We start from the raw sequence: 24,869 nt of genomic DNA, 5'->3' as shown, positions 1-24,869 counted from the left end.
CCTGCAGCCCGGCACTAGTTTTTCCTCTTCCCTTTCTTTGTCCAGCTCCCTTCGCTTTCTCCCTCTGTTCCATATCCTTCTTCCCAGCTTGTCTCTTGGAGACTTTTGGCCACTTTGGACCCAAGTCTGGGGATGTTTTTGAAACTTTTCAGAGGCCTCGCTGCTGACAGGAGGGACAGCAGGCAGTGACAGGCCCGGGGCTGACAGGCTCCCCCTCCCCTAGGGGTGCTCGACTGCCACACCCAGCTGACATAGAACCTTTGTAAGAATGCCCGTTACCGTGGTGAGGATGCGGGCACTCTGCGGGTGACAGGGACCCAGCAGGACTTGGTGTCAGCTCAGCAATTTCTCAGTTCCCCAAAGAAGCTGAATTCTGCAAATTGCTGCTTTTGCTCTTGAAATGATGTCATCAGGTGGGTGTCTTGGTGTAATAAACTGAAAACCAGAGCAGACATGCTGAAATATTCCCATGATATGCATGATCTCTGCACCAAAGCACCATGACTCAGCCTGAGTAGATCTGCCGCTTATTCTTCTGTACTGCCAGCAGATTGTAGAAGTACAGCATGAAAAACATCCTTCTGGAGAGATCGTTGCGTTTTAGGCTTAGTCTAAGTGTCTCAAGTAGCCGGGGTTTTTGTTTGGGCCTAATCCATAAGGTCTGATGGCTTTCTTCCTCGTTTCAAGATGAATGTGGTAGAAAATATAAAGCAAGGAAACGTCCTTTGGCCTAGTCTTGCCTTGCCTTGCCTTATTTCCTTCTCATCCTGTTCTCTGTCCCAGCCTCTCTCACTAACCCCTCGTCTGGCTGCATGTCTCTGCTTTCCTCTCTCCTTTTCTCAATCTCTCCTGCTTCCTGGTTCTTGTCTTTCAATTCCTCCATTTCAGTCCTGCAGCCCGGCACTAGTTTTCCTCTTCCCTCCCTTTGGTCTGCTCCCTTCGCTTTCTCCCTCTGTTCTATATCCTTCTTCCCGACTTGTCTCTTGGAGACTTTTGGCCATGCTGGACCCAAGTCTGGGGATGTTTTTGGAACTTTTCAGAGGCCTCGCTGCTGACAGGGGGGACAGCAACAGTGACAGGCCCGGGGCTGACAGACTCCCCCTCCCCTAGGGGGCGCTCGGCTGCCACACCCAGCTGACATAGAACCTTTGTCAGAATGCCCGCTACCGTGGTGAGGATGCGGGCACTCTGCAGGTAAAGGGGACATGGAAGGACTTGGTGTCAGCTCAGCAATTTCTCAGTTCCCTAAAGAAGCTGAATTCTGCAAACTGCTGCTTTTGCTCTTGAAATGATGTCATCAGGTGGGTGTTTTAGTGTAATACACTGAAAACCAGAATAGAAATGCTGAAATATTCCCATGATATGCATGGTCTCTGCACCAAACCACCATGACTCAGCCTGAGTAGATCTGCCGCTTATTCTTTTGTACTGTCAGCAGATTGTGGAAGTACAGGATAAAAACCATCCTTATGGAGAGATCTTTGCATTTTAAGCTTAGTCTAAGTGTCTCAAGTAGCCGGGGTTTTTGTTTGGGCCTAATCCATCAGGTCTGATGGCTTTCCTCCTCGTCTCCAGATGAATGTGGTAGAAAATATAAATCAGGGAAAGGTCCTTTGGCGTAGCCTTGCCTTGTCTTGCCTTATTTCCTTCTCATCCTGTTCTCTGTTCCAGCCTCTCTCACTAACCCCTCCTCTGGCTGCATGTCTCTTCTTTCCTCTCTCCTTTTCTCAAACTCTCCTGCTTCCTGACTCTTGTCTTTCAATTCCTCCATTTCAGTCCTGCAGCCCGGCACTAGATTTTCCTCTTCCCTCCCTTTGTCTTGCTCCCTTCGCTTTCTCCCTCTGTTCCATATCCTTCTTCCCAACTTGTCTCTTGGAGACTTTTGGCCACTTTGGACCCAAGTCTGGGGATGTTTTTGAAACTTTTCAGAGGCCTCGCTGCTGACAGGAGGGACAGCAGGCAGTGACAGGCCCGGGGCTGACAGGCTCCCCCTCCCCTACGGGGCGCTCGACTGCCACACCCAGCTGACATAGAACCTTTGTAAGAATGCCCGGACCCGTGGTGAGGATGCGGGCACTCTGCGGGTGACAGGGACCCAGCAGGACTTGGTGCCAGCTCAGCAATTTCTCAGTTCCCCAAAGAGACTGAATTCTGCAAATTGCTGCTTTTGCTCTTGAAATGATGTCATCAGGTGGGTGTCTTGGTGTAATAAACTGAAAACCAGAGCAGAAATGCTGAAATATTCCCATGATATGCATGGTCTCTGCACCAAACCACCATGACTTAGCCTAAGTAGATCTACCGCTTATTCTTTTTTGCTGCCTGCAGATTGTGGATGTAGAGTATAAAAACCGTCCTTCTGGAGAGATCTTTGCATTTTAGGCTTAGTCTAAGTGTCTCAAGTAGTCAGGGTTTTGTTTGGCCCTAATCCATAAGGTCTGATGGCTTTACTCCCCATCTCCAGATGAATGTGGTAGAAAATATAAATCAAGGAAACGTCCTTTGGCCTTGCCTTGCCTTGCCTTATTTCCTTCTCATCCTGTTCTCTGTCCCAGCCTCTCTCTCTAACCCCTCGTCTGGCTGCATGTCTCTTCTTTCCTCTCTCCTTTTCTCAAACTCTCCTGCTTCCTGGTTCTTGTCTTTCAATTCCTCCATTTCAGTCCTGCAGCCCGGCACTAGTTTTTCCTCTTCCCTCCCTTTGTCTTGCTCCCTTCGCTTTCTCCCTCTGTTCCATATCCTTCTTCCCACCTTGTCTCTTGGAGACTTTTGGCCACATTGGACCCAAGTCTGGAGATGTTTTTGAAACTTTTCAGAGGCCTCGCTGCTGACAGGGGGGACAGCAGGCAGTGACAGGCCCGGGGCTGACAGGCTCCCCCTCCCCTACGGGGCACTCGACTGCCACACCCAGCTGACATAGAACCTTTGTCACAATGCCCGCTACCGCGGTGAGGATGCGGGCACTCTGCGGGTGACAGGGACCCAGCAGGACTTGGTGTCAGCTCAGCAATTTCTCAGTTCCCCAAAGAAGCTGAATTCTGCAAATTGCTGCTTTTGCTCTTGAAATGATGTCATCAGGTGGGTGTCTTGGTGTAATAAACTGAAAACCAGAGCAGAAATGCTGAAATATTCCCATGATATGCATGGTCTCTGCACCAAACCACCATGACTTAGCCTAAGTAGATCTACCGCTTATTCTTTTTTGCTGCCTGCAGATTGTGGATGTAGAGTATAAAAACCGTCCTTCTGGAGAGATCTTTGCATTTTAGGCTTAGTCTAAGTGTCTCAAGTAGTCAGGGTTTTGTTTGGCCCTAATCCATAAGGTCTGATGGCTTTCCTCCCCATCTCCAGATGAATGTGGTAGAAAATATAAATCAAGGAAACGTCCTTTGGCCTTGCCTTGCCTTGCCTTGCCTTATTTCCTTCTCATCCTGTTCTCTGTCCCAGCCTCTCTCACTAACCCCTCCTCTGGCTGCATGTCTCTGCTTTCCTCTCTCCTTTTCTCAAACTCTCCTGCTTCCTGGTTCTTGTCTTTCAATTCCTCCATTTCAGTCCTGCAGCCCGGCACTAGTTTTTCCTCTTCCCTTTCTTTGTCCAGCTCCCTTCGCTTTCTCCCTCTGTTCCATATCCTTCTTCCCAGCTTGTCTCTTGGAGACTTTTGGCCACTTTGGACCCAAGTCTGGGGATGTTTTTGAAACTTTTCAGAGGCCTCGCTGCTGACAGGAGGGACAGCAGGCAGTGACAGGCCCGGGGCTGACAGGCTCCCCCTCCCCTAGGGGGTGCTCGACTGCCACACCCAGCTGACATAGAACCTTTGTAAGAATGCCCGTTACCGTGGTGAGGATGCGGGCACTCTGCGGGTGACAGGGACCCAGCAGGACTTGGTGACAGCTCAGCAATTTCTCAGTTCCCCAAAGAAGCTGAATTCTGCAAATTGCTGCTTTTGCTCTTGAAATGATGTCATCAGGTGGGTGTCTTGGTGTAATAAACTGAAAACCAGAGCAGACATGCTGAAATATTCCCATGATATGCATGATCTCTGCACCAAAGCACCATGATTCAGCCTGAGTAGATCTGCCGCTTATTCTTCTGTACTGCCAGCAGATTGTAGAAGTACAGCATGAAAAACATCCTTCTGGAGAGATCGTTGCGTTTTAGGCTTAGTCTAAGTGTCTCAAGTAGCCGGGGTTTTTGTTTGGGCCTAATCCATAAGGTCTGATGGCTTTCTTCCTCGTTTCAAGATGAATGTGGTAGAAAATATAAAGCAAGGAAACGTCCTTTGGCCTAGTCTTGCCTTGCCTTGCCTTATTTCCTTCTCATCCTGTTCTCTGTCCCAGCCTCTCTCACTAACCCCTCGTCTGGCTGCATGTCTCTGCTTTCCTCTCTCCTTTTCTCAATCTCTCCTGCTTCCTGGTTCTTGTCTTTCAATTCCTCCATTTCAGTCCTGCAGCCCGGCACTAGTTTTCCTCTTCCCTCCCTTTGGTCTGCTCCCTTCGCTTTCTCCCTCTGTTCTATATCCTTCTTCCCGACTTGTCTCTTGGAGACTTTTGGCCATGCTGGACCCAAGTCTGGGGATGTTTTTGGAACTTTTCAGAGGCCTCGCTGCTGACAGGGGGGACAGCAACAGTGACAGGCCCGGGGCTGACAGACTCCCCCTCCCCTAGGGGGCGCTCGGCTGCCACACCCAGCTGACATAGAACCTTTGTCAGAATGCCCGCTACCGTGGTGAGGATGCGGGCACTCTGCAGGTAAAGGGGACATGGAAGGACTTGGTGTCAGCTCAGCAATTTCTCAGTTCCCTAAAGAAGCTGAATTCTGCAAACTGCTGCTTTTGCTCTTGAAATGATGTCATCAGGTGGGTGTTTTAGTGTAATACACTGAAAACCAGAATAGAAATGCTGAAATATTCCCATGATATGCATGGTCTCTGCACCAAACCACCATGACTCAGCCTGAGTAGATCTGCCGCTTATTCTTTTGTACTGTCAGCAGATTGTGGAAGTACAGGATAAAAACCATCCTTATGGAGAGATCTTTGCATTTTAAGCTTAGTCTAAGTGTCTCAAGTAGCCGGGGTTTTTGTTTGGGCCTAATCCATCAGGTCTGATGGCTTTCCTCCTCGTCTCCAGATGAATGTGGTAGAAAATATAAATCAGGGAAAGGTCCTTTGGCGTAGCCTTGCCTTGTCTTGCCTTATTTCCTTCTCATCCTGTTCTCTGTTCCAGCCTCTCTCACTAACCCCTCCTCTGGCTGCATGTCTCTTCTTTCCTCTCTCCTTTTCTCAAACTCTCCTGCTTCCTGACTCTTGTCTTTCAATTCCTCCATTTCAGTCCTGCAGCCCGGCACTAGATTTTCCTCTTCCCTCCCTTTGTCTTGCTCCCTTCGCTTTCTCCCTCTGTTCCATATCCTTCTTCCCAACTTGTCTCTTGGAGACTTTTGGCCACTTTGGACCCAAGTCTGGGGATGTTTTTGAAACTTTTCAGAGGCCTCGCTGCTGACAGGAGGGACAGCAGGCAGTGACAGGCCCGGGGCTGACAGGCTCCCCCTCCCCTACGGGGCGCTCGACTGCCACACCCAGCTGACATAGAACCTTTGTAAGAATGCCCGGACCCGTGGTGAGGATGCGGGCACTCTGCGGGTGACAGGGACCCAGCAGGACTTGGTGCCAGCTCAGCAATTTCTCAGTTCCCCAAAGAGACTGAATTCTGCAAATTGCTGCTTTTGCTCTTGAAATGATGTCATCAGGTGGGTGTCTTGGTGTAATAAACTGAAAACCAGAGCAGAAATGCTGAAATATTCCCATGATATGCATGGTCTCTGCACCAAACCACCATGACTTAGCCTAAGTAGATCTACCGCTTATTCTTTTTTGCTGCCTGCAGATTGTGGATGTAGAGTATAAAAACCGTCCTTCTGGAGAGATCTTTGCATTTTAGGCTTAGTCTAAGTGTCTCAAGTAGTCAGGGTTTTGTTTGGCCCTAATCCATAAGGTCTGATGGCTTTACTCCCCATCTCCAGATGAATGTGGTAGAAAATATAAATCAAGGAAACGTCCTTTGGCCTTGCCTTGCCTTGCCTTATTTCCTTCTCATCCTGTTCTCTGTCCCAGCCTCTCTCTCTAACCCCTCGTCTGGCTGCATGTCTCTTCTTTCCTCTCTCCTTTTCTCAAACTCTCCTGCTTCCTGGTTCTTGTCTTTCAATTCCTCCATTTCAGTCCTGCAGCCCGGCACTAGTTTTTCCTCTTCCCTCCCTTTGTCTTGCTCCCTTCGCTTTCTCCCTCTGTTCCATATCCTTCTTCCCAACTTGTCTCTTGGAGACTTTTGGCCACTTTGGACCCAAGTCTGGGGATGTTTTTGAAACTTTTCAGAGGCCTCGCTGCTGACAGGGGGGACAGCAGGCAGTGACAGGCCCGGGGCTGACAGGCTCCCCCTCCCCTACGGGGCGCTCGACTGCCACACCCAGCTGACATAGAACCTTTGTCACAATGCCCGCTACCGCGGTGAGGATGCGGGCACTCTGCGGGTGACAGGGACCCAGCAGGACTTGGTGTCAGCTCAGCAATTTCTCAGTTCCCCAAAGAAGCTGAATTCTGCAAATTGCTGCTTTTGCTCTTGAAATGATGTCATCAGGTGGGTGTCTTGGTGTAATAAACTGAAAACCAGAGCAGAAATGCTGAAATATTCCCATGATATGCATGGTCTCTGCACCAAACCACCATGACTTAGCCTAAGTAGATCTACCGCTTATTCTTTTTTGCTGCCTGCAGATTGTGGATGTAGAGTATAAAAACCGTCCTTCTGGAGAGATCTTTGCATTTTAGGCTTAGTCTAAGTGTCTCAAGTAGTCAGGGTTTTGTTTGGCCCTAATCCATAAGGTCTGATGGCTTTCCTCCCCATCTCCAGATGAATGTGGTAGAAAATATAAATCAAGGAAACGTCCTTTGGCCTTGCCTTGCCTTGCCTTGCCTTATTTCCTTCTCATCCTGTTCTCTGTCCCAGCCTCTCTCACTAACCCCTCCTCTGGCTGCATGTCTCTGCTTTCCTCTCTCCTTTTCTCAAACTCTCCTGCTTCCTGGTTCTTGTCTTTCAATTCCTCCATTTCAGTCCTGCAGCCCGGCACTAGTTTTTCCTCTTCCCTTTCTTTGTCCAGCTCCCTTCGCTTTCTCCCTCTGTTCCATATCCTTCTTCCCAGCTTGTCTCTTGGAGACTTTTGGCCACTTTGGACCCAAGTCTGGGGATGTTTTTGAAACTTTTCAGAGGCCTCGCTGCTGACAGGAGGGACAGCAGGCAGTGACAGGCCCGGGGCTGACAGGCTCCCCCTCCCCTAGGGGGTGCTCGACTGCCACACCCAGCTGACATAGAACCTTTGTAAGAATGCCCGTTACCGTGGTGAGGATGCGGGCACTCTGCGGGTGACAGGGACCCAGCAGGACTTGGTGACAGCTCAGCAATTTCTCAGTTCCCCAAAGAAGCTGAATTCTGCAAATTGCTGCTTTTGCTCTTGAAATGATGTCATCAGGTGGGTGTCTTGGTGTAATAAACTGAAAACCAGAGCAGACATGCTGAAATATTCCCATGATATGCATGATCTCTGCACCAAAGCACCATGATTCAGCCTGAGTAGATCTGCCGCTTATTCTTCTGTACTGCCAGCAGATTGTAGAAGTACAGCATGAAAAACATCCTTCTGGAGAGATCGTTGCGTTTTAGGCTTAGTCTAAGTGTCTCAAGTAGCCGGGGTTTTTGTTTGGGCCTAATCCATAAGGTCTGATGGCTTTCTTCCTCGTTTCAAGATGAATGTGGTAGAAAATATAAAGCAAGGAAACGTCCTTTGGCCTAGTCTTTCCTTGCCTTGCCTTATTTCCTTCTCATCCTGTTCTCTGTCCCAGCCTCTCTCACTAACCCCTCGTCTGGCTGCATGTCTCTGCTTTCCTCTCTCCTTTTCTCAATCTCTCCTGCTTCCTGGTTCTTGTCTTTCAATTCCTCCATTTCAGTCCTGCAGCCCGGCACTAGTTTTCCTCTTCCCTCCCTTTGGTCTGCTCCCTTCGCTTTCTCCCTCTGTTCTATATCCTTCTTCCCGACTTGTCTCTTGGAGACTTTTGGCCATGCTGGACCGAGGTCTGGGGATGTTTTTGGAACTTTTCAGAGGCCTCGCTGCTGACAGGGGGGACAGCAACAGTGACAGGCCCGGGGCTGACAGACTCCCCCTCCCCTAGGGGGCGCTCGGCTGCCACACCCAGCTGACATAGAACCTTTGTCAGAATGCCCGCTACCGTGGTGAGGATGCGGGCACTCTGCAGGTAAAGGGGACATGGAAGGACTTGGTGTCAGCTCAGCAATTTCTCAGTTCCCTAAAGAAGCTGAATTCTGCAAACTGCTGCTTTTGCTCTTGAAATGATGTCATCAGGTGGGTGTTTTAGTGTAATACACTGAAAACCAGAATAGAAATGCTGAAATATTCCCATGATATGCATGGTCTCTGCACCAAACCACCATGACTCAGCCTGAGTAGATCTGCCGCTTATTCTTTTGTACTGTCAGCAGATTGTGGAAGTACAGGATAAAAACCATCCTTATGGAGAGATCTTTGCATTTTAAGCTTAGTCTAAGTGTCTCAAGTAGCCGGGGTTTTTGTTTGGGCCTAATCCATCAGGTCTGATGGCTTTCCTCCTCGTCTCCAGATGAATGTGGTAGAAAATATAAATCAGGGAAAGGTCCTTTGGCGAAGCCTTGCCTTCTCTTGCCTTATTTCCTTCTCATCCTGTTCTCTGTTCCAGCCTCTCTCACTAACCCCTCCTCTGGCTGCATGTCTCTTCTTTCCTCTCTCCTTTTCTCAAACTCTCCTGCTTCCTGGTTCTTGTCTTTCAATTCCTCCATTTCAGTCCTGCAGCCCGGCACTAGTTTTTCCTCTTCCCTCCCTTTGTCTTGCTCCCTTCGCTTTCTCCCTCTGTTCCATATCCTTCTTCCCAACTTGTCTCTTGGAGACTTTTGGCCACTTTGGACCCAAGTCTGGGGATGTTTTTGAAACTTTTCAGAGGCCTCGCTGCTGACAGGAGGGACAGCAGGCAGTGACAGGCCCGGGGCTGACAGGCTCCCCCTCCCCTAGGGGGTGCTCGACTGCCACACCCAGCTGACATAGAACCTTTGTAAGAATGCCCGTTACCGTGGTGAGGATGCGGGCACTCTGCGGGTGACAGGGACCCAGCAGGACTTGGTGCCAGCTCAGCAATTTCTCAGTTCCCCAAAGAAGCTGAATTCTGCAAATTGCTGCTTTTGCTCTTGAAATGATGTCATCAGGTGGGTGTCTTGGTGTAATAAACTGAAAACCAGAGCAGAAATGCTGAAATATTCCCATGATATGCATGGTCTCTGCACCAAACCACCATGACTCAGCCTAAGTAGATCTACCGCTTATTCTTTTTTGCTGCCTGCAGATTGTGGATGTAGAGTATAAAAACCGTCCTTCTGGAGAGATCTTTGCATTTTAGGCTTAGTCTAAGTGTCTCAAGTAGTCAGGGTTTTGTTTGGCCCTAATCCATAAGGTCTGATGGCTTTACTCCCCATCTCCAGATGAATGTGGTAGAAAATATAAATCAAGGAAACGTCCTTTGGCCTTGCCTTGCCTTGCCTTATTTCCTTCTCATCCTGTTCTCTGTCCCAGCCTCTCTCTCTAACCCCTCGTCTGGCTGCATGTCTCTTCTTTCCTCTCTCCTTTTCTCAAACTCTCCTGCTTCCTGGTTCTTGTCTTTCAATTCCTCCATTTCAGTCCTGCAGCCCGGCACTAGTTTTTCCTCTTCCCTCCCTTTGTCTTGCTCCCTTCGCTTTCTCCCTCTGTTCCATATCCTTCTTCCCAACTTGTCTCTTGGAGACTTTTGGCCACTTTGGACCCAAGTCTGGAGATGTTTTTGAAACTTTTCAGAGGCCTCGCTGCTGACAGGGGGGACAGCAGGCAGTGACAGGCCCGGGGCTGACAGGCTCCCCCTCCCCTACGGGGCGCTCGACTGCCACACCCAGCTGACATAGAACCTTTGTCACAATGCCCGCTACCGCGGTGAGGATGCGGGCACTCTGCGGGTGACAGGGACCCAGCAGGACTTGGTGTCAGCTCAGCAATTTCTCAGTTCCCCAAAGAAGCTGAATTCTGCAAATTGCTGCTTTTGCTCTTGAAATGATGTCATCAGGTGGGTGTCTTGGTGTAATAAACTGAAAACCAGAGCAGAAATGCTGAAATATTCCCATGATATGCATGGTCTCTGCACCAAACCACCATGACTTAGCCTAAGTAGATCTACCGCTTATTCTTTTTTGCTGCCTGCAGATTGTGGATGTAGAGTATAAAAACCGTCCTTCTGGAGAGATCTTTGCATTTTAGGCTTAGTCTAAGTGTCTCAAGTAGTCAGGGTTTTGTTTGGCCCTAATCCATAAGGTCTGATGGCTTTCCTCCCCATCTCCAGATGAATGTGGTAGAAAATATAAATCAAGGAAACGTCCTTTGGCCTTGCCTTGCCTTGCCTTGCCTTATTTCCTTCTCATCCTGTTCTCTGTCCCAGCCTCTCTCACTAACCCCTCCTCTGGCTGCATGTCTCTGCTTTCCTCTCTCCTTTTCTCAAACTCTCCTGCTTCCTGGTTCTTGTCTTTCAATTCCTCCATTTCAGTCCTGCAGCCCGGCACTAGTTTTTCCTCTTCCCTTTCTTTGTCCAGCTCCCTTCGCTTTCTCCCTCTGTTCCATATCCTTCTTCCCAGCTTGTCTCTTGGAGACTTTTGGCCACTTTGGACCCAAGTCTGGGGATGTTTTTGAAACTTTTCAGAGGCCTCGCTGCTGACAGGAGGGACAGCAGGCAGTGACAGGCCCGGGGCTGACAGGCTCCCCCTCCCCTAGGGGGTGCTCGACTGCCACACCCAGCTGACATAGAACCTTTGTAAGAATGCCCGTTACCGTGGTGAGGATGCGGGCACTCTGCGGGTGACAGGGACCCAGCAGGACTTGGTGACAGCTCAGCAATTTCTCAGTTCCCCAAAGAAGCTGAATTCTGCAAATTGCTGCTTTTGCTCTTGAAATGATGTCATCAGGTGGGTGTCTTGGTGTAATAAACTGAAAACCAGAGCAGACATGCTGAAATATTCCCATGATATGCATGATCTCTGCACCAAAGCACCATGATTCAGCCTGAGTAGATCTGCCGCTTATTCTTCTGTACTGCCAGCAGATTGTAGAAGTACAGCATGAAAAACATCCTTCTGGAGAGATCGTTGCGTTTTAGGCTTAGTCTAAGTGTCTCAAGTAGCCGGGGTTTTTGTTTGGGCCTAATCCATAAGGTCTGATGGCTTTCTTCCTCGTTTCAAGATGAATGTGGTAGAAAATATAAAGCAAGGAAACGTCCTTTGGCCTAGTCTTGCCTTGCCTTGCCTTATTTCCTTCTCATCCTGTTCTCTGTCCCAGCCTCTCTCACTAACCCCTCGTCTGGCTGCATGTCTCTGCTTTCCTCTCTCCTTTTCTCAATCTCTCCTGCTTCCTGGTTCTTGTCTTTCAATTCCTCCATTTCAGTCCTGCAGCCCGGCACTAGTTTTCCTCTTCCCTCCCTTTGGTCTGCTCCCTTCGCTTTCTCCCTCTGTTCTATATCCTTCTTCCCGACTTGTCTCTTGGAGACTTTTGGCCATGCTGGACCCAAGTCTGGGGATGTTTTTGGAACTTTTCAGAGGCCTCGCTGCTGACAGGGGGGACAGCAACAGTGACAGGCCCGGGGCTGACAGACTCCCCCTCCCCTAGGGGGCGCTCGGCTGCCACACCCAGCTGACATAGAACCTTTGTCAGAATGCCCGCTACCGTGGTGAGGATGCGGGCACTCTGCAGGTAAAGGGGACATGGAAGGACTTGGTGTCAGCTCAGCAATTTCTCAGTTCCCTAAAGAAGCTGAATTCTGCAAACTGCTGCTTTTGCTCTTGAAATGATGTCATCAGGTGGGTGTTTTAGTGTAATACACTGAAAACCAGAATAGAAATGCTGAAATATTCCCATGATATGCATGGTCTCTGCACCAAACCACCATGACTCAGCCTGAGTAGATCTGCCGCTTATTCTTTTGTACTGTCAGCAGATTGTGGAAGTACAGGATAAAAACCATCCTTATGGAGAGATCTTTGCATTTTAAGCTTAGTCTAAGTGTCTCAAGTAGCCGGGGTTTTTGTTTGGGCCTAATCCATCAGGTCTGATGGCTTTCCTCCTCGTCTCCAGATGAATGTGGTAGAAAATATAAATCAGGGAAAGGTCCTTTGGCGAAGCCTTGCCTTCTCTTGCCTTATTTCCTTCTCATCCTGTTCTCTGTTCCAGCCTCTCTCACTAACCCCTCCTCTGGCTGCATGTCTCTTCTTTCCTCTCTCCTTTTCTCAAACTCTCCTGCTTCCTGGTTCTTGTCTTTCAATTCCTCCATTTCAGTCCTGCAGCCCGGCACTAGTTTTTCCTCTTCCCTCCCTTTGTCTTGCTCCCTTCGCTTTCTCCCTCTGTTCCATATCCTTCTTCCCAACTTGTCTCTTGGAGACTTTTGGCCACTTTGGACCCAAGTCTGGGGATGTTTTTGAAACTTTTCAGAGGCCTCGCTGCTGACAGGAGGGACAGCAGGCAGTGACAGGCCCGGGGCTGACAGGCTCCCCCTCCCCTAGGGGGTGCTCGACTGCCACACCCAGCTGACATAGAACCTTTGTAAGAATGCCCGTTACCGTGGTGAGGATGCGGGCACTCTGCGGGTGACAGGGACCCAGCAGGACTTGGTGCCAGCTCAGCAATTTCTCAGTTCCCCAAAGAAGCTGAATTCTGCAAATTGCTGCTTTTGCTCTTGAAATGATGTCATCAGGTGGGTGTCTTGGTGTAATAAACTGAAAACCAGAGCAGAAATGCTGAAATATTCCCATGATATGCATGGTCTCTGCACCAAACCACCATGACTCAGCCTAAGTAGATCTACCGCTTATTCTTTTTTGCTGCCTGCAGATTGTGGATGTAGAGTATAAAAACCGTCCTTCTGGAGAGATCTTTGCATTTTAGGCTTAGTCTAAGTGTCTCAAGTAGTCAGGGTTTTGTTTGGCCCTAATCCATAAGGTCTGATGGCTTTACTCCCCATCTCCAGATGAATGTGGTAGAAAATATAAATCAAGGAAACGTCCTTTGGCCTTGCCTTGCCTTGCCTTGCCTTATTTCCTTCTCATCCTGTTCTCTGTCCCAGCCTCTCTCACTAACCCCTCCTCTGGCTGCATGTCTCTTCTTTCCTCTCTCCTTTTCTCAAACTCTCCTGCTTCCTGACTCTTGTCTTTCAATTCCTCCATTTCAGTCCTGCAGCCCGGCACTAGATTTTCCTCTTCCCTCCCTTTGTCTTGCTCCCTTCGCTTTCTCCCTCTGTTCCATATCCTTCTTCCCAACTTGTCTCTTGGAGACTTTTGGCCACTTTGGACCCAAGTCTGGGGATGTTTTTGAAACTTTTCAGAGGCCTCGCTGCTGACAGGAGGGACAGCAGGCAGTGACAGGCCCGGGGCTGACAGGCTCCCCCTCCCCTAGGGGGCGCTCGACTGCCACACCCAGCTGACATAGAACCTTTGTAAGAATGCCCGTTACCGTGGTGAGGATGCGGGCACTCTGCGGGTGACAGGGACCCAGCAGGACTTGGTGCCAGCTCAGCAATTTCTCAGTTCCCCAAAGAAGCTGAATTCTGCAAATTGCTGCTTTTGCTCTTGAAATGATGTCATCAGGTGGGTGTCTTGGTGTAATAAACTGAAAACCAGAGCAGAAATGCTGAAATATTCCCATGATATGCATGGTCTCTGCACCAAACCACCATGACTCAGCCTAAGTAGATCTACCGCTTATTCTTTTTTGCTGCCTGCAGATTGTGGATGTAGAGTATAAAAACCGTCCTTCTGGAGAGATCTTTGCATTTTAGGCTTAGTCTAAGTGTCTCAAGTAGTCAGGGTTTTGTTTGGCCCTAATCCATAAGGTCTGATGGCTTTACTCCCCATCTCCAGATGAATGTGGTAGAAAATATAAATCAAGGAAACGTCCTTTGGCCTTGCCTTGCCTTGCCTTGCCTTATTTCCTTCTCATCCTGTTCTCTGTCCCAGCCTCTCTCACTAACCCCTCCTCTGGCTGCATGTCTCTTCTTTCCTCTCTCCTTTTCTCAAACTCTCCTGCTTCCTGGTTCTTGTCTTTCAATTCCTCCATTTCAGTCCTGCAGCCCGGCACTAGTTTTTCCTCTTCCCTCCCTTTGTCTTGCTCCCTTCGCTTTCTCCCTCTGTTCCATATCCTTCTTCCCAACTTGTCTCTTGGAGACTTTTGGCCACTTTGGACCCAAGTCTGGGGATGTTTTTGAAACTTTTCAGAGGCCTCGCTGCTGACAGGGGGGACAGCAGGCAGTGACAGGCCCGGGGCTGACAGGCTCCCCCTCCCCTACGGGGCGCTCGACTGCCACACCCAGCTGACATAGAACCTTTGTCACAATGCCCGCTACCGCGGTGAGGATGCGGGCACTCTGCGGGTGACAGGGACCCAGCAGGACTTGGTGTCAGCTCAGCAATTTCTCAGTTTCCCAAAGAAGCTGAATTCTGCAAATTGCTGCTTTTGCTCTTGAAATGATGTCATCAGGTGGGTGTCTTGGTGTGATAAACTGAAAACCAGAGCAGAAATGCTGAAATATTCCCATGATATGCATGGTCTCTGCACCAAACCACCATGACTTAGCCTAAGTAGATCTACCGCTTATTCTTTTTTGCTGCCTGCAGATTGTGGATGTAGAGTATAAAAACCGTCCTTCTGGAGAGATCTTTGCATTTTAGGCTTAGTCTAAGTGTCTCAAGTAGTCAGGGTTTTGTTTGGCCCTAATCCATAAGGTCTGATGGCTTTCCTCCCCATCTCCAGATGAATGTGGTAGAAAATATAAATCAAGGAAACGTCCTTTGGCCTTGCCTTGCCTTGCCTTGCCTTATTTCCTTCTCATCCTGTTCTCTGTCCCAGCCTCTCTCACTAACCCCTCCTCTGGCTGCATGTCTCTTCTTTCCTCTCTCCTTTTCTTAAAATCTCCTGCTTCCTGGTTCTTGTCTTTCAATTCCTCCATTTCAGTCCTGCAGCCCGGCACTAGTTTTTCCTCTTCCCTCCCTTTGTCTTGCTCCCTTCGCTTTCTCCCTCTGTTCCATATCCTTCTTCCCAGCTTGTCTCTTGGAGACTTTTGGCCACTTTGGACCCAAGTCTGGGGATGTTTTTGAAACTTTTCAGAGGCCTCGCTGCTGACAGGAGGGACAGCAGGCAGTGACAGGCCCGGGGCTGACAGGCTCCCCCTCCCCTACGGGGCGCTCGACTGCCACACCCAGCTGACATAGAACCTTTGTCACAATGCCCGCTACCGTGGTGAGGATGCGGGCACTCTGCGGGTGACAGGGACCCAGCAGGACTTGGTGTCAGCTCAGCAATTTCTCAGTTCCCCAAAGAATCTGAATTCTGCAAATTGCTGCTTTTGCTCTTGAAATGATGTCATCAGGTGGGTGTCTTGGTGTAATAAACTGAAAACCAGAGCAGACATGCTGAAATATTCCCATGATATGCATGGTCTCTGCACCAAACCACCATGACTTAGCCTAAGTAGATCTACCGCTTATTCTTTTTTGCTGCCTGCAGATTGTGGATGTAGAGTATAAAAACCGTCCTTCTGGAGAGATCTTTGCATTTTAGGCTTAGTCTAAGTGTCTCAAGTAGTCAGGGTTTTGTTTGGCCCTAATCCATAAGGTCTGATGGCTTTCCTCCCCATCTCCAGATGAATGTGGTAGAAAATATAAATCAAGGAAACGTCCTTTGGCCTTGCCTTGCCTTGCCTTGCCTTATTTCCTTCTCATCCTGTTCTCTGTCCCAGCCTCTCTCACTAACCCCTCGTCTGGCTGCATGTCTCTGCTTTCCTCTCTCCTTTTCTCAAACTCTCCTGCTTCCTGGTTCTTCTCTTTCAATTCCTCCATTTCAGTCCTGCAGCCCCGCACTAGTTTTTCCTCTTCCCTCCCTTTGTCTTGCTCCCTTCGCTTTCTCCCTCTGTTCCATATCCTTCTTCCCAGCTTGTCTCTTGGAGACTTTTGGCCACTTTGGACCCAAGTCTGGGGATGTTTTTGAAACTTTTCAGAGGCCTCGCTGCTGACAGGAGGGACAGCAGGCAGTGACAGGCCCGGGGCTGACAGGCTCCCCCTCCCCTAGGGGGTGCTCGACTGCCACACCCAGCTGACATAGAACCTTTGTAAGAATGCCCGTTACCGTGGTGAGGATGCGGGCACTCTGCGGGTGACAGGGACCCAGCAGGACTTGGTGTCAGCTCAGCAATTTCTCAGTTCCCCAAAGAAGCTGAATTCTGCAAATTGCTGCTTTTGCTCTTGAAATGATGTCATCAGGTGGGTGTCTTGGTGTAATAAACTGAAAACCAGAGCAGACATGCTGAAATATTCCCATGATATGCATGATCTCTGCACCAAAGCACCATGACTCAGCCTGAGTAGATCTGCCGCTTATTCTTCTGTACTGCCAGCAGATTGTAGAAGTACAGCATGAAAAACATCCTTCTGGAGAGATCGTTGCGTTTTAGGCTTAGTCTAAGTGTCTCAAGTAGCCGGGGTTTTTGTTTGGGCCTAATCCATAAGGTCTGATGGCTTTCTTCCTCATTTCAAGATGAATTTGGTAGAAAATATAAAGCAAGGAAACGTCCTTTGGCCTAGTCTTTCCTTGCCTTGCCTTATTTCCTTCTCATCCTGTTCTCTGTCCCAGCCTCTCTCACTAACCCCTCGTCTGGCTGCATGTCTCTGCTTTCCTCTCTCCTTTTCTCAATCTCTCCTGCTTCCTGGTTCTTGTCTTTCAATTCCTCCATTTCAGTCCTGCAGCCCGGCACTAGTTTTCCTCTTCCCTCCCTTTGGTCTGCTCCCTTCGCTTTCTCCCTCTGTTCTATATCCTTCTTCCCGACTTGTCTCTTGGAGACTTTTGGCCATGCTGGACCCAAGTCTGGGGATGTTTTTGGAACTTTTCAGAGGCCTCGCTGCTGACAGGGGGGACAGCAACAGTGACAGGCCCGGGGCTGACAGACTCCCCCTCCCCTAGGGGGCGCTCGGCTGCCACACCCAGCTGACATAGAACCTTTGTCAGAATGCCCGCTACCGTGGTGAGGATGCGGGCACTCTGCAGGTAAAGGGGACATGGAAGGACTTGGTGTCAGCTCAGCAATTTCTCAGTTCCCTAAAGAAGCTGAATTCTGCAAACTGCTGCTTTTGCTCTTGAAATGATGTCATCAGGTGGGTGTTTTAGTGTAATACACTGAAAACCAGAGCAGAAATGCTGAAATATTCCCATGATATGCATGGTCTCTGCACCAAACCACCATGACTCAGCCTGAGTAGATCTGCCGCTTATTCTTTTGTACTGTCAGCAGATTGTGGAAGTACAGGATAAAAACCATCCTTATGGAGAGATCTTTGCATTTTAAGCTTAGTCTAAGTGTCTCAAGTAGCCGGGGTTTTTGTTTGGGCCTAATCCATCAGGTCTGATGGCTTTCCTCCTCGTCTCCAGATGAATGTGGTAGAAAATATAAATCAGGGAAAGGTCCTTTGGCGTAGCCTTGCCTTGTCTTGCCTTATTTCCTTCTCATCCTGTTCTCTGTTCCAGCCTCTCTCACTAACCCCTCCTCTGGCTGCATGTCTCTTCTTTCCTCTCTCCTTTTCTCAAACTCTCCTGCTTCCTGACTCTTGTCTTTCAATTCCTCCATTTCAGTCCTGCAGCCCGGCACTAGATTTTCCTCTTCCCTCCCTTTGTCTTGCTCCCTTCGCTTTCTCCCTCTGTTCCATATCCTTCTTCCCAACTTGTCTCTTGGAGACTTTTGGCCACTTTGGACCCAAGTCTGGGGATGTTTTTGAAACTTTTCAGAGGCCTCGCTGCTGACAGGAGGGACAGCAGGCAGTGACAGGCCCGGGGCTGACAGGCTCCCCCTCCCCTAGGGGGCGCTCGACTGCCACACCCAGCTGACATAGAACCTTTGTAAGAATGCCCGGACCCGTGGTGCGGATGTGGGCACTCTGCGGGTGACAGGGACCCAGCAGGACTTGGTGTCAGCTCAGCAATTTCTCAGTTTCCCAAACAAGCTGAATTCTGCAAACTGCTGCTTTTGCTCTTGGAATGATGTCATCAGGTGGGTGTTTTAGTGTAATAAACTGAAAACCAGAATAGAAATGCTGAAATATTCCCATGATATGCATGGTCTCTGCACCAAACCACCATGACTCAGCCTGAGTAGATCTGCCACTTATTCTTTTGTACTGTCAGCAGATTGTGGAAGTACAGGATAAAAACCATCCTTCTGGAGAGATCTTTGCATTTTAAGCTTAGTCTAAGTGTCTCAAGTAGCCGGGTTTTTGTTTGGGCCTAATCCATCAGGTCTGATGGCTTTCCTCCTCGTCTCCAGATGAATGTGGTAGAAAATATAAATCAGGTAAACGTCCTTTGGCGTAGCCTTGCCTTGTCTTGCCTTATTTCCTTCTAATCCTGTTCTCTGTCCCAGCCTCTCGCACTAACCCCTCCTCTGGCTGCATGTCTCTTCTTTCCTCTCTCCTTTTCTCAATCTCTCCTGCTTCCTGGTTCTTGTCTTTCAATTCCTCCATTTCAGTCCTGCAGCCCGGCACTAGTTTTCCTCTTCCCTCCCTTTGGTCTGCTCCCTTCGCTTTCTCCCTCTGTTCCATATCCTTCTTCCCAACTTGTCTCTTGTAGACTTTTGGCCACGCTAGGACCCAAGTCTGGGGATGTTTTTGAAACTTTTCAGAGGCCTCGCTGCTGACAGGGGGGACAGCAGGCAGTGACAGACCCGGGGCTGACAGACTGCCCCTCCCCTAGGGGGCGCTCGGCTGCCACACCCAGCTGACATAGAACCTTTGTAAGAATGCCCGGACCCGTGGTGAGGATGCGGGCACTCTGCGGGTGACAGGGACCCAGCAGGACTTGGTGCCAGCTCAGCAATTTCTCAGTTCCCCAAAGAAGCTGAATTCTGCAAATTGCTGCTTTTGCTCTTGAAATGATGTCATCAGGTGGGTGTCTTGGTGTAATAAACTGAAAACCAGAGCAGAAATGCTGAAATATTCCCATGATATGCATGGTCTCTGCACCAAACTACCATGACTCAGGCTAAGTAGATCTACCGCTTATTCTTTTTTGCTGCCTGCAGATTGTGGATGTAGAGTATAAAAACCGTCCTTCTGGAGAGATCTTTGCATTTTAGGCTTAGTTCTAAGTGTCTCAAGTAGTCAGGGTTTTGCTTGGCCCTAATCCATAAGGTCTGATGGCTTTCCTCCCCATCTCCAGATGAATGTGGTAGAAAATATAAATCAAGGAAATGTCCTTTGGCCTTGCCTTGCCTTGCCTTGCCTTATTTCCTTCTCATCCTGTTCTCTGTCCCAGCCTCTCTCACTAACCCCTCGTCTGGCTGCATGTCTCTTCTTTCCTCTCTCCTTTTCTCAAACTCTCCTGCTTCCTGGTTCTTCTCTTTCAATTCCTCCATTTCAGTCCTGCAGCCCGGCACTAGTTTTTCCTCTTCCCTCCCTTTGTCTTGCTCCCTTCGCTTTCTCCCTCTGTTCCATATCCTTCTTCCCAACTTGTCTCTTGGAGACTTTTGGCCACTTTGGACCCAAGTCTGGGGATGCTTTTGAAACTTTTCAGAGGCCTCGCTTCTGACAGGAGGGACAGCAGGCAGTGACAGGCCCGGGGCTGACAGGCTCCCCCTCCCCTAGGGGGCGCTCGGCTGCCACACCCAGCTGACATAGAACCTTTGTCACAATGCCCGCTACCGTGGTGAGGATGCGGGCACTCTGCGGGTGACAGGGACCCAGCAGGACTTGGTGTCAGCTCAGCAATTTCTCAGTTCCCCAAAGAAGCTGAATTCTGCAAACTGCTGCTTTTGCTCTTGGAATGATGTCATCAGGTGGGTGTTTTAGTGTAATAAACTGAAAACCAGAATAGAAATGCTGAAATATTCCCATGATATGCATGGTCTCTGCACCAAACCACCATGACTCAGCCTGAGTAGATCTGCCACTTATTCTTTTGTACTGTCAGCAGATTGTGGAAGTACAGGATAAAAACCATCCTTCTGGAGAGATCTTTGCATTTTAAGCTTAGTCTAAGTGTCTCAAGTAGCCGGGTTTTTGTTTGGGCCTAATCCATCAGGTCTGATGGCTTTCCTCCTCGTCTCCAGATGAATGTGGTAGAAAATATAAATCAGGTAAACGTCCTTTGGCGTAGCCTTGCCTTGTCTTGCCTTATTTCCTTCTAATCCTGTTCTCTGTCCCAGCCTCTCGCACTAACCCCTCGTCTGGCTGCATGTCTCTTCTTTCCTCTCTCCTTTTCTCAATCTCTCCTGCTTCCTGGTTCTTGTCTTTCAATTCCTCCATTTCAGTCCTGCAGCCCGGCACTAGTTTTCCTCTTCCCTCCCTTTGGTCTGCTCCCTTCGCTTTCTCCCTCTGTTCCATATCCTTCTTCCCAACTTGTCTCTTGTAGACTTTTGGCCACTTTGGACCCAAGTCTGGGGATGTTTTTGAAACTTTTCAGAGGCCTCGCTGCTGACAGGAGGGACAGCAGGCAGTGACAGGCCCGGGGCTGACAGGCTCCCCCTCCCCTACGGGGCGCTCGACTGCCACACCCAGCTGACATAGAACCTTTGTAAGAATGCCCGGACCCGTGGTGAGGATGCGGGCACTCTGCGGGTGACAGGGACCCAGCAGGACTTGGTGCCAGCTCAGCAATTTCTCAGTTCCCCAAAGAAGCTGAATTCTGCAAATTGCTGCTTTTGCTCTTGAAATGATGTCATCAGGTGGGTGTCTTGGTGTGATAAACTGAAAACCAGAGCAGAAATGCTGAAATATTCCCATGATATGCATGGTCTCTGCACCAAACCACCATGACTTAGCCTAAGTAGATCTACCGCTTATTCTTTTTTGCTGCCTGCAGATTGTGGATGTAGAGTATAAAAACCGTCCTTCTGGAGAGATCTTTGCATTTTAGGCTTAGTCTAAGTGTCTCAAGTAGTCAGGGTTTTGTTTGGCCCTAATCCATAAGGTCTGATGGCTTTCCTCCCCATCTCCAGATGAATGTGGTAGAAAATATAAATCAAGGAAACGTCCTTTGGCCTTGCCTTGCCTTGCCTTGCCTTATTTCCTTCTCATCCTGTTCTCTGTCCCAGCCTCTCTCACTAACCCCTCCTCTGGCTGCATGTCTATTCTTTCCTCTCTCCTTTTCTTAAAATCTCCTGCTTCCTGGTTCTTGTCTTTCAATTCCTCCATTTCAGTCCTGCAGCCCGGCACTAGTTTTTCCTCTTCCCTCCCTTTGTCTTGCTCCCTTCGCTTTCTCCCTCTGTTCCATATCCTTCTTCCCAACTTGTCTCTTGGAGACTTTTGGCCACTTTGGACCCAAGTCTGGGGATGTTTTTGAAACTTTTCAGAGGCCTCGCTGCTGACAGGGGGGACAGCAGGCAGTGACAGGCCCGGGGCTGACAGGCTCCCCCTCCCCTATGGGGCGCTCGACTGCCACACCCAGCTGACATAGAACCTTTGTCACAATGCCCGCTACCGTGGTGAGGATGCGGGCACTCTGCGGGTGACAGGGACCCAGCAGGACTTGGTGTCAGCTCAGCAATTTCTCAGTTCCCCAAAGAAGCTGAATTCTGCAAATTGCTGCTTTTGCTCTTGAAATGATGTCATCAGGTGGGTGTCTTGGTGTAATAAACTGAAAACCAGAGCAGAAATGCTGAAATATTCCCATGATATGCATGGTCTCTGCACCAAACCACCATGACTTAGCCTAAGTAGATCTACCGCTTATTCTTTTTTGCTGCCTGCAGATTGTGGATGTAGAGTATAAAAACCGTCCTTCTGGAGAGATCTTTGCATTTTAGGCTTAGTCTAAGTGTCTCAAGTAGTCAGGGTTTTGTTTGGCCCTAATCCATAAGGTCTGATGGCTTTCCTCCCCATCTCCAGATGAATGTGGTAGAAAATATAAATCAAGGAAACGTCCTTTGGCCTTGCCTTGCCTTGCCTTGCCTTATTTCCTTCTCATCCTGTTCTCTGTCCCAGCCTCTCTCACTAACCCCTCCTCTGGCTGCATGTCTCTGCTTTCCTCTCTCCTTTTCTCAAACTCTCCTGCTTCCTGGTTCTTCTCTTTCAATTCCTCCATTTCAGTCCTGCAGCCCCGCACTAGTTTTTCCTCTTCCCTCCCTTTGTCTTGCTCCCTTCGCTTTCTCCCTCTGTTCCATATCCTTCTTCCCAGCTTGTCTCTTGGAGACTTTTGGCCACTTTGGACCCAAGTCTGGGGATGTTTTTGAAACTTTTCAGAGGCCTCGCTGCTGACAGGAGGGACAGCAGGCAGTGACAGGCCCGGGGCTGACAGGCTCCCCCTCCCCTAGGGGGTGCTCGACTGCCACACCCAGCTGACATAGAACCTTTGTAAGAATGCCCGTTACCGTGGTGAGGATGCGGGCACTCTGCGGGTGACAGGGACCCAGCAGGACTTGGTGTCAGCTCAGCAATTTCTCAGTTCCCCAAAGAAGCTGAATTCTGCAAATTGCTGCTTTTGCTCTTGAAATGATGTCATCAGGTGGGTGTCTTGGTGTAATAAACTGAAAACCAGAGCAGACATGCTGAAATATTCCCATGATATGCATGATCTCTGCACCAAAGCACCATGACTCAGCCTGAGTAGATCTGCCGCTTATTCTTCTGTACTGCCAGCAGATTGTAGAAGTACAGCATGAAAAACATCCTTCTGGAGAGATCGTTGCGTTTTAGGCTTAGTCTAAGTGTCTCAAGTAGCCGGGGTTTTTGTTTGGGCCTAATCCATAAGGTCTGATGGCTTTCTTCCTCATTTCAAGATGAATTTGGTAGAAAATATAAAGCAAGGAAACGTCCTTTGGCCTAGTCTTTCCTTGCCTTGCCTTATTTCCTTCTCATCCTGTTCTCTGTCCCAGCCTCTCTCACTAACCCCTCGTCTGGCTGCATGTCTCTGCTTTCCTCTCTCCTTTTCTCAAACTCTCCTGCTTCCTGGTTCTTGTCTTTCAATTCCTCCATTTCAGTCCTGCAGCCCGGCACTAGTTTTCCTCTTCCCTCCCTTTGGTCTGCTCCCTTCGCTTTCTCCCTCTGTTCTATATCCTTCTTCCCGACTTGTCTCTTGGAGACTTTTGGCCATGCTGGACCCAAGTCTGGGGATGTTTTTGGAACTTTTCAGAGGCCTCGCTGGTGACAGGGGGGACAGCAACAGTGACAGGCCCGGGGCTGACAGACTCCCCCTCCCCTAGGGGGCGCTCGGCTGCCACACCCAGCTGACATAGAACCTTTGTCAGAATGCCCGCTACCGTGGTGAGGATGCGGGCACTCTGCAGGTAAAGGGGACATGGAAGGACTTGGTGTCAGCTCAACAATTTCTCAGTTCCCTAAAGAAGCTGAATTCTGCAAACTGCTGCTTTTGCTCTTGAAATGATGTCATCAGGTGGGTGTTTTAGTGTAATACACTGAAAACCAGAGCAGAAATGCTGAAATATTCCCATGATATGCATGGTCTCTGCACCAAACCACCATGACTCAGCCTGAGTAGATCTGCCGCTTATTCTTTTGTACTGTCAGCAGATTGTGGAAGTACAGGATAAAAACCATCCTTATGGAGAGATCTTTGCATTTTAAGCTTAGTCTAAGTGTCTCAAGTAGCCGGGGTTTTTGTTTGGGCCTAATCCATCAGGTCTGATGGCTTTCCTCCTCGTCTCCAGATGAATGTGGTAGAAAATATAAATCAGGGAAAGGTCCTTTGGCGTAGCCTTGCCTTGTCTTGCCTTATTTCCTTCTCATCCTGTTCTCTGTTCCAGCCTCTCTCACTAACCCCTCCTCTGGCTGCATGTCTCTTCTTTCCTCTCTCCTTTTCTCAAACTCTCCTGCTTCCTGACTCTTGTCTTTCAATTCCTCCATTTCAGTCCTGCAGCCCGGCACTAGATTTTCCTCTTCCCTCCCTTTGTCTTGCTCCCTTCGCTTTCTCCCTCTGTTCCATATCCTTCTTCCCAACTTGTCTCTTGGAGACTTTTGGCCACTTTGGACCCAAGTCTGGGGATGTTTTTGAAACTTTTCAGAGGCCTCGCTGCTGACAGGAGGGACAGCAGGCAGTGACAGGCCCGGGGCTGACAGGCTCCCCCTCCCCTACGGGGCGCTCGACTGCCACACCCAGCTGACATAGAACCTTTGTAAGAATGCCCGGACCCGTGGTGCGGATGTGGGCACTCTGCGGGTGACAGGGACCCAGCAGGACTTGGTGTCAGCTCAGCAATTTCTCAGTTTCCCAAACAAGCTGAATTCTGCAAACTGCTGCTTTTGCTCTTGGAATGATGTCATCAGGTGGGTGTTTTAGTGTAATAAACTGAAAACCAGAATAGAAATGCTGAAATATTCCCATGATATGCATGGTCTCTGCACCAAACCACCATGACTCAGCCTGAGTAGATCTGCCACTTATTCTTTTGTACTGTCAGCAGATTGTGGAAGTACAGGATAAAAACCATCCTTCTGGAGAGATCTTTGCATTTTAAGCTTAGTCTAAGTGTCTCAAGTAGCCGGGTTTTTGTTTGGGCCTAATCCATCAGGTCTGATGGCTTTCCTCCTCGTCTCCAGATGAATGTGGTAGAAAATATAAATCAGGTAAACGTCCTTTGGCGTAGCCTTGCCTTGTCTTGCCTTATTTCCTTCTAATCCTGTTCTCTGTCCCAGCCTCTCGCACTAACCCCTCCTCTGGCTGCATGTCTCTTCTTTCCTCTCTCCTTTTCTCAATCTCTCCTGCTTCCTGGTTCTTGTCTTTCAATTCCTCCA

The sequence above is a fragment of the Patagioenas fasciata genome, chromosome 1 (genome assembly GCF_037038585.1).
Source record: "Patagioenas fasciata isolate bPatFas1 chromosome 1, bPatFas1.hap1, whole genome shotgun sequence".
Taxonomy (NCBI): domain Eukaryota; kingdom Metazoa; phylum Chordata; class Aves; order Columbiformes; family Columbidae; genus Patagioenas; species Patagioenas fasciata.
The sequence above is the reverse complement of the archived record's forward strand: the minus strand, read 5'-3'. Positions refer to the sequence as shown.